The following is an 8,978-nucleotide window of genomic DNA, read 5'->3' as shown; positions in this document are numbered from 1 at the left end:
ATTTCTACATATCAATAATGTTGTTTCATTGTATTTCTACAAAATACAAAAATGTGTATATTTTGTGGCCATCTCAGGTTGCAGTCTGCTTGTACATGGGAATCAGTGCACAATGGCGGTGTGAGGTTCAAGGGTTAACCCTGGACCTTTGAACAGGCACTAGCTCGAAATGTGGCTACTTGGGAATGTCCAGGTCTACAGCAAGGAGAGCATTATCTCCTACATAACCCCTGGGTGGCACTGTTTCAGTATAACTTACAGCAAACCTGCTTCCAGCTATAATCCGTCATGCTGCAGTACTGGAAATCGTCTCATACCACATAAAATAGAGTATTTTTGACTTGAATGTAGGAACCTGAGTAGAAACTACATAGTTCATTGGCCTCAATAAGATTACAGAAAAAAAAACTAAGCATGGGCCTAGGAATTCCAGGAGAAGTATATGTCAAAAAGTGGTATTTGTCTCCAGACAGGTGTCAAGCATACTAATTAGAGAAAGTCAATGCAGCTGAGTGAGTTAAATATGTTTGCACTTCAGCTTTTACAAAGGAGGTGAAATGTGATGAAGTAAATTGATAATGTAATTCCACACTTGTGGTAAATCACACTTCTGTAAAATTATTCATTTGGTGTATGGTCTTAAATACTAATTTACTTTTTAACCTGACATTAGCAGTCAACACAGGTATAATCATAGCTATAATAATGAGCTTTACCTGTTAATTGGTGCATGAACTTAAAAACATGTTTTCAGCATTCTAGGGAGTCATTTTAGCTTAGGTTTGTTTGAACAACCTATTGAAATGTTTTCTGCTGAGCAAGAACATGTAGGTTGCCTCAGTCCAGATCACAGGAATGAGTATGTGCAAATATGACATACCACAGCTTGGTACTGCTTAATACTTTTGTGGCATTTTTCATAAATGTTTGTCCAGAGCTCTTTGGAGTCTCTGTGATCTTGATACTAAATCCAGTGGTTTGATCATGTCCTGAATAAGCAGAAAAGTAAATTGTTTGCTGATTATCTTGAAGAGAACACTTCCAAAATAACAGAAGGAAACATGCCACAGCTTACATGATCTGCATAATAGCTGCTCTGCAAATAAACAGCGGACTTCAAGTTTAGTTAGTCACAGTACAGAATGGCTGATAAGCTTAAAATACACTTTAACTTTTAAACAAAAAAAGCCATTTCCATTGTGCTCAAATATATGTATTTAGGTAAACGAATTTGTACCATTTTTCCAGGATAGAAATAGTGCCAGATTTTCATAACAAGACAAATATTCCAAGACAATTATTAGTCCTCACATAAAATTGCAGGACTGGAAAAAATCACATATGAGAAACAGAAGCTTAAGTATTGTCAGAAAGTTCCTCACAACATGGTGCTGTTCCAGTATTCAGAACTGTTGTATTGAATTACTGCACTCGAGAGAAGAGTTAAGAGTGATGAATAATTAAAAATGGTCTAATTATAGCTTCTCAGGCATATTAAATACACAAACATTTAACTGGGTCAGTTTGTGAAATAAAAAAAAAAAAAAAACAACAACTGGACACACATTATCATGAGTATAGAAAATAATCGGAATTACTGCATGAATCCTACATGCCCACCAACTCTGGATTACTCTCTCTGACTGTTCATCAAAAACTGCTGCTGGAAGAATCTTTCATGTGCACAGTTACTTAGTAAGTTTTCCCCAGATTAAATCTTCTTTTGCTCTCAAATAATTGCAGGTTATCTTATTCCCTTTTAAAGGGTAAAACAGGTATGCTTCTTCAGGCACCTTTTGAGAAATTAATTATTATTACTACTTGGTTGATTTTTGTCATGGTTGTCTGCATCTTGCTAAATTCCTGACTCTGTAATCTGCTTCACAATGCTTGGCCTGGGCACATTGTGATTCATATGAAAATGGCATTTTGTAATTTCATAGTTCTAACATTTCTGATAATTTTTCCATTTCATTGAATGTTAATTTTTCTGAGAAAGAATCAACATATTGCTCATTCATATCCTTGCATTAATTCAATTATTTTTTTCAGTGAAGATACTCTACATTTATCATAGAACATAGAAACTTTGGCTTACTTTTTATATAATGGATGCACTTTAGTGACATCATTTCAGAAAATATTCCAGTATTCCATAATCAGTGCATTATTGGTAGGGTTTTTTGTTTCTGGTTTCTTTTGGCACACTGGGAGTTGCTTTTTTTCTATTATTCCTATATCCAGTCTTGACTCTTTTTCATTTAAAGCATAAAATCAAAATAAATCACCAGCAATACATCTTCATGGGCCTGCATCCAGCACTTTATTGGAATTGCATCTTTCCAGAAGCCCTCAGCTGAACTGCTGACAGCAGCTACGCAACAGCCCACAGTAAGTCTAAATACAGAATTGGGGCCTTAGGCACTCAGTGAAAACCAGTGGTTCCAGTTAGAACTGCATGATGTGTAAGAGATGTTGCTGTAATTATGAGGTCAGAGCTAAAACTGTGTTCTTTCACAAAGTGCCATGGGATTTTAGAGTGATCAGCAGTGACAGCTATAAAACGGGCATGTAATGGGAACACGAATCAGTGTTTACAAAAAATGATGAGCATTCAAACAATTCTTTTATCTATCCTAGGTGCTCTTCCATCTAAGGTAGGATGGAAGTGTTGCTTAGCTTTTATGACCTATAGTTTAGTCTGATATGGTCTATAGTTTATGGCTTTACAACCCATAAAAACTACAGTATGCTTTGCCATCTTTGATTCAGTCTCTACATCCTCTCCTCAGTTACACAGTGTGAATATTTAGCTCCTTAGAGTAACATCAGAATGTTAGTGGCTGCATTTTATTTCACTACAGCCATATAGACTGAGCCAGTTTTACTTGACAACACTGAATAGCACTTCTGGCACTTAGTCTGAGACACTTAACATTGGCAGGATTTGACTGTTTTCTGCTTCTTCACTGAAAGTGATTAAAATTTTTCAAAGCCAAAGGCTGTATAGACAAACATCAGAAAAATAGGTTCATAGCAAATTACTGTGGATATAGAAACATACTGACACAGACAGGGCATATCTTTTCCTCATAGTCAAGATATGGCTAACATTTGATTTGTACTTGACATTAGCATTTTGATCTCCAAGTAGTTATTGTATAAATCTTTTCCCAATGGCTCTAGATCCATGTAACCACAATTTAAATAACCTCATGAAGGAACATGTGAAGGCTGCATTCACGTGTGTGCATTTGCCCTTTTCAGGGTTTCATAGGACACCATGATTGCTGTTCATAAATGAACATTTTTGCTTTTTCTACATCTCTTATATTCTCAAGTCTTGTGATCATTTTTATAACTAAAATCAGGTGTTGCACCATCATTCATGTTCTTTACTGACATCAGTCAGCATTAAATCAATGGAACTAATCACTTGAGAGCTGCCACAGCTCTCCTTGAAGAGAGAGATAAAGTGAATGTAGCTGGCACATAATCTGCACAAAATGGCAAAATTAGTAATACCCATACTATGCTGAAGGTCTACATTGAAAATGTTACTGGTAGAAGCTGAGGATGGAGGAGGAGGGAAGGAGAAGTGGGAGCTAAGAATTAGTTGAGGAGCTGAAAATAGTGATGAGCACTGGGGAGATCACTGAGGTAGAGAAGAGGTGTAGTACAGAAAGACAATAATTCTACTTAAAGGAGCTTTCCACCAGTATGCCTCAAAGCTAACCACACAGGAGCCAGCTTATCTTGTTTTTCCATACTGGGATGCAGAGAGATGGGGAGAGGAAGTGACTCCTGAAACGCTGGCCACAGAACTAGAAACCAGACTGCAATTTACCTGACTCTATTCTAGCACATCCTGTAGCACATAGAAGAAAGAAGGAAACTAGCAATGAAAGAAAGGGACTAGAAAATCACCAGAAAAAGGCATGAAAAGAAATATGATATAAGTATGAAGCCATATAAAGTATGAAAACCAGAAATAATAGAAAAAGGATATGAAAAGCAGAAAATACATAAGAAGGAGAATATTAAATAATTATATAGACAACAGCAAAATCTGAAAAATATACAAAATTTTGTGTTATTTTAATAACAGAAAAGTGAGATGAGTTTAGGTCTACTTTAAGCTATTTTAAACCAGTATTAGTTTGGCGATGATTGTTCAGCTTAAGAGCTCTGATTGAATGTATACAAGGATATGGATTATATAACATGCAGACTAAAAAAGAAACAGCGCTCAGTGGCAAATACTGATTTCAATAAAATAGCATGTGGGAAGGACTCATTTTTCAGGAAAGGCAATACCATAAAGGAGCTCGATCCCAACAAATGCCAACTGAAGATATTACAGTGGTGCCATGCAGACAGGAACTCCATATAAAGTACACATTTTACATCATTCTATGTTGGTTAAACAATTTAACACTGTTTTTCATATCTTACGTTTTAAAACTGAAACGAATTAAACTATGAAGGCTTGTTATAAATACATGCAATACACATTCAATGATACATTTTAATGCTTTTATATTTTTAGACACTTGCTAATTCCTTAATTACCTTCTTGAAAGTGTTTAGTCCATTCTTATGTATTATGAACCAACTTTGCTGTAACCCTCAACTCTCAGATTTCCAGATTCCTAGTCACCTACTAGAATGATATTCATCTTAGCTCTGTTGAATGACAAGATGAATGACTGCAAACTCATCATTACTCATTAATTCCTTGTTATTCAAGTCACTTAACCTCACTTTCTCTATAGGGATGATGTATTAGGGGATGAACCTTTTGAAATTGTTAAGAAAGCTGTAAGTGTTAAGAACCATGACTAGCTCAGATGGAGTACTGAGAATATTGTCATTTGGACAGATAATAGAGCTAAGGAAATACAAGGGGTAGGGTTAGGGTTAGGGTTTATTGCCCAAAATCTTATTACAGTCATACCACTATGGTTTTTTTAGGGTGTATATATTTGTTTGCAAGTGTAGGGATACACATGTGACAAGTTTGGAGTCAGCCACAGATGATGTGAAGCTTCTGGAAAGCTGATAGATTATGTCCTTGCACTGGGCAAGAAACAAATGTCCACAAAAGGTCCACACAGCCTCTGTGTGTGTTGATTTATAGCATTCGGAATCTGTACTGCATTACATATTTATTTATCTGCGCACTCCACAAAAACATTCCCCAGGCTGTATGTGCTGAAAAAAGCATAAAGAAAGGTTGTGCCTTTCTGAAAATCTTGTATAATTTTCAGAAAGACTGTGTCTACAGAGCTTGTCCTCTAATTGTAAAAGGCAGATGAAAGCCGGGATGGGAAATGGAGGGACTGGCCAAGATCAGAGCTAATTAGCGGCACTGTGAGGGTACGCTGTCGTTTAACCCCAGCTGGCAAGTAAGTACCTTGCAGCCCCTCGGTCAGTCCCCTAAGCAGGGTGGGGGGAGGGCAGGGAGAACCAGAAGGTGAGAAGGCTCCAGGGCTGAGATAAAGACAGTTTAACAGGGAAAGCAAGAGCCGCGCGCTGCGAGCGAAGGAAAGCAAGGAATTAATTCACCACTTCCCATGGGCAGGCTGGGGTTCAGCCACCTCCGGAACAGCAGAGCTCCACCATGTGTTACTTGGGAAGAGAAATGCCATCACTCCAAATATCCCCACTCTTCCTTCTTCTTTCTCCCACTTTTTGTGGCTGAGCATGACACTATAAGGTATGGGTCATTTTGCACATGTCTTTGGGCAGTTGTGGCCAGCTGTCCCAGCTGTGTCCCCTCCCAGCTTCTTGTGTGCCCTCGGTCTCCTCCCTGGTGAGACAGTGTGAGAAAAGGCCTTGAGGCTGTATAAGCACTGCTCAGCAGTAACCCAAACATCCCAGTGTTATCAACAGTGTTTCCAGCTTAAATCCCAAGCATAGCCCCACACTATCTACTGCAAAGCAAATCAACTCTACCCCAGCCAAAACCAGCACAGAGTAGAACTAGGATTATATGAATTCCAATCCAGCAGTCTGTCACTTAAGACCTGGAGTTGTACTGCCTAACAGCAGGCACCAAAATAAACTTTGTCATATCAGATTTTCCTGCTAGTTTTCAGAGAGAAAGAGGCCCACTCAGAGGGAGATCTGACAGCCCCCAAGCAGCAGATGCACCACTGCCTCAAGGTGCATCACTCAGTTGTGTAAAGGGGGAGCCACATCCCAAATCTGTCCTTATGCATGCCAGTTATACACCTCAAGAGTAGTATGTCCTTAAAACCTGACTGTTCCTTACACAAGAGCACAGAGAAGCACACAGTTACAAACTTGAGAAGTATGAGTATGTTAATAACTAGTCAAGTAATTATTTAGCATATTCTTCACTTATTGTTACTTATGTTTTCCCACAGCTAATGCAAACTGAAGGTGGATAAAAGCTTCTAGCACTTTCCTTTTATTGGGAGGGGTGATTCTGCTCAGAATAAATGTGGATTTGGGCTCGGTGATTTCTTTTCAACTGGCCTGCCACTTAGAAACTCCATTAATTCACAAATACATTTTATGCATCTTTACACACTTGTAATAAAACGTTGTTTAATAAATTTTAATTTCTTCTCTCTAAAAGAGAAGAAATTCACCATAATACCAGGAAATCCTACCTCCATGTATTGATTTTAGTTCAGCAATACTTCACAACACAAAGGCTCATACACCCACAGACCCAGCAGATGCCAGGGTAATCAATTCTGGGCTGAAATAGGAGGGTGCCCTCAAGAACCAGTAAGTGGTTTTGTTAATTTACTCTTTTGTCCCTTCAAAAAATTAAGTCTCTTTCACCCTGGAAGATTTATTGAACACTTGAAGGAAGAATGGATGTTTTATGCATGGTAAGATGGTTTTCCAAAGAATGTGGTTCATTTATTCATGTCAACAGAAATCTAAGATAAAATTACAGTGTTAAATTATGCATAGTTTATATATAAATTGTATGCTACTAAATGTGTTCTAAAAGGAACAAGTAGTTTTTGCTCTGTGGGAATGGAAATTGCACATCAATGTTTTTCCCAAAGTTTCAGACATGTTTTGTCTGGCATGTCCACTGTATCTTTAGCTTTTTAAGATAAATGGAATATTTGTCAGTTGATTTCTTCATTGTATTAAGGTACATAATGCAAATACTACTAGCACACAATTAATTACATCTCTACCTAATTTTTCTTCATCATTTTTCTCTTCAACAATTTTATGTGCAGAGCTGTAATAGTACATATGCTAACACATAACAAAGGACATTCATTATCTACACCCTTTATAACCACATTGCAAATGTCTACTACACAACCTGTATGGTTTTAGGTACCTGTTGTAGCATTTCAACACCAGAGAGCAATTCAAACCTCTTGTTGCCTTGGGCTGTGTCTTGTACAGACAATGGAGTGAAGTAGCTGCAATACCTACTCTCCTCTGACCAGTTGCTTCCTTACATGGAGGAGCCACAGCCATGCCATAAAATATTCCAGGTGCACCAGAGATGCTCTCACTATGGTCACTTGTTAGCAACTGAATAGGAATTATTATTGTAGTGCATTTTCATAGAAATACTTCTTTTAGTTTTGGGTTAAAGAGTTCATTTTTTCCACTTGTTTAGGTAAGGTGCCAGAGGACAGATCCAAGCAAAAAATGGAAGGTATACTATAAACTGTTTTTTTTCACTGTAAAGTGAAGAGCAGGTTCAAGACCACCTGATGAAACTGAATAGCCACAAGTCTGTGGGGCCTGATGAGATGCATCCCAGGGTCCTGAGGGGAGCAACTGATGTTGTTAAGACATATTTGGAAAACCCTGGCAGTCAGGTGAAGTGCTCAGTGATTGGAAAAAGAGAAACATCATTCCTATTTTAAAAAAGGGGAGAAAGGACAACCCAGGGAAGGACATACCTTCCCCTTCCCCTTCCTGGGAAGACTGTGGAGCAGATACTTACGGAAAAACGTTAAGCACATACAATACAAGGAGATGATCCAAGACAGCCAATATGGCTTCATTGAGGGCAAATCATGTCTGACCAATCTGGTGGCCTTCCATGATGGAGTAACAACAACAGTTGACAAACAAAGATTGACAGATGTCAATTACCTAGACTTCTGTCAGCTGGTCCCACATGATATCCTTATCTCCAAACTGAAGACACGGATTTGATGTACAGAATATTCAGTGGATAAGGAATTGGCTGGATGGATGCAGCCAGAGTTGTGGTAAGTGCTCTCATGCCCAGGTGGACATTGGTGATGAGTTGTGTCCCTCAGGAGCCTGTCTTGGTATCAGGGCTCTTTAATACCTTTATCAATGACACTGTCAGTGGGACTGAGTGCACCCCAGCAAGTCTGCAGACCCGTGAAGCTGAATGGTGCAGCTGGCACAACAGAAAGAAGAGATCATATCCAGGTGGGCAAACTTGAGAAGTGAGCCCATAGGAAACTCAAGTTCAACAGATCCAGGTGCAAAGTGCTGCACCTGGGTCAAGGCAATGCCAGACGCGAGTCCAGACTGGGAGAACTTTTTGAGAACAACTGAGCTGAGAAGGACTTAGAGAGTTCACTTGCAGGCCAGAAGACAAATGGTATCCTGGGCTGTATTAAAAGCAGGGTGGCCAGCAAATCAAGGCAGGTGATTATCCCCCTCCACTCTGCCCTCATGGGACCTCAAGTGGAGCGCTGTGTTCAGATATGGAGTCCTTAGCATAAGAAAGATGTGGACCTGCCAGAGAGAGTCCACGAAAATGGTGAGAGGACTGAAGCATCTCTCCTACAAAGGCTGAGAGAACTCAGGTTGCTCAGCCTGGAGAAGAGAAGGTTCTGGCAAGAGCTCATTGAAGCCTTCCAATATCTAAAGGGTAAAAAGAGCAATGAGCATATTAGTGATAGGACACAGAGTAAATGGTTGTAAACTAAAAAATTAGATTTAGATTAGATCTTAGGAAGAAATTCTTTATTTTGAGG

The sequence above is a fragment of the Ammospiza caudacuta genome, chromosome 1 (genome assembly GCF_027887145.1).
Source record: "Ammospiza caudacuta isolate bAmmCau1 chromosome 1, bAmmCau1.pri, whole genome shotgun sequence".
Classification (NCBI taxonomy): domain Eukaryota; kingdom Metazoa; phylum Chordata; class Aves; order Passeriformes; family Passerellidae; genus Ammospiza; species Ammospiza caudacuta.
This window is presented reverse-complemented; position numbering follows the sequence as displayed.